General features: G+C 53.8%; 1 protein-coding gene across 1 annotated transcript in view; it reads right to left on the bottom strand.

The window, feature by feature from the left end:
• The window catches only part of MFSD2B (major facilitator superfamily domain containing 2B), a 14518-nt gene that overhangs the window by 6048 nt on the left and 7401 nt on the right, over window positions 1–1069 (bottom strand). The window lies entirely within an intron of this gene.

Below are 1069 nucleotides of genomic sequence, written 5' to 3'. Positions count from 1 at the left end.
ATAAAACATACACACAAACAAAAATAAGCAAAAAAGGCCAAGGTCAACACAGAAGGGTGCAGGGCACACAGAGCAAGGAGAGGTCACAACCAAACCTGGTGAGGGAGGGCCTGTGTCAAGTCCTGAAAGCAGGGGCCTCCTTTGCTCACACTCCTTTCAGATGTCACCCTGACATACTGGGGAAGTGGCTGCAGGGGGAGGCTGCTGCTGCCGGTGGGGTGGAGGCCTGTGCCAGGGTATAGCAGTGGGATGCAAATAGTTGAACACATTGCAGAAGAATTTTGGGGATGATTTGGTAATAGGTTGGAGAGGTGAGAGACAGGGAGAAGGACAAGAGGAGCCCAGAGTTTGGAGGATAACAATGACCCATGGGAGGTAGCAACGCCCAGGGCCAGGGCAGGAGTCCCCCCAGTAGGAAGAGTGGGACCCACAGCCCAAGCCCAAGGATGTTGGGTCCCTCTCCCCTGAGTCACTCCAGCAGGAGAGCGGCCTAAGGGCCCCAGATGGTCGTAACACACACACATCCCCTCTGCTGATCTTTGCCTCCTGCACTGGAAAGGAGGTGCAATACCACCAGGGGTCAGAGCACTCTCCTCACTTTATGAAGCATTTATTGCTGCTGATTTCTGCATGCCAGGCCCTGAGTTTACAATGATGAATGAGTGACCCATCCACCCACAATAAGGGGATCAGGGCGTGGGGAGAAAAGCAGTTACAGCATAGTGAGATGCACAATGACCTCGACAAAATAGAAAACAGGATCCTGTAGTACAGAACAGTACTACCTATCACTCAGGGGAGAAGACATATGTAATAAAATGCATATAAAGCAGGCAACATGTGTGCTTCCACCCCCCTTGCCTGCTGCATGTGCTCTTGTAGGAGGGGTCCAGGGATGAAGCCGGAGGCCCCCATCACCTGCCCAGGCTGGGCACAGGGGGCCTGGGACAGCAGGGTGATGTGAAGGGGGAAACAACCCTTATGGATCCCTCACCGCCATACCCTCCCTCCCAGCCTACCAGGGTAGCAGCAAGGACACAGCAATGCTTATGCCAGATACAAAGGCCAC

The sequence above is a fragment of the Otolemur garnettii genome, unplaced genomic scaffold, assembly GCF_000181295.1.
Source record: "Otolemur garnettii isolate 467f Iridium unplaced genomic scaffold, OtoGar3 scaffold00022, whole genome shotgun sequence".
NCBI lineage: Eukaryota > Metazoa > Chordata > Mammalia > Primates > Galagidae > Otolemur > Otolemur garnettii.
The sequence above is the reverse complement of the archived record's forward strand: the minus strand, read 5'-3'. Positions and strand labels throughout refer to the sequence as shown.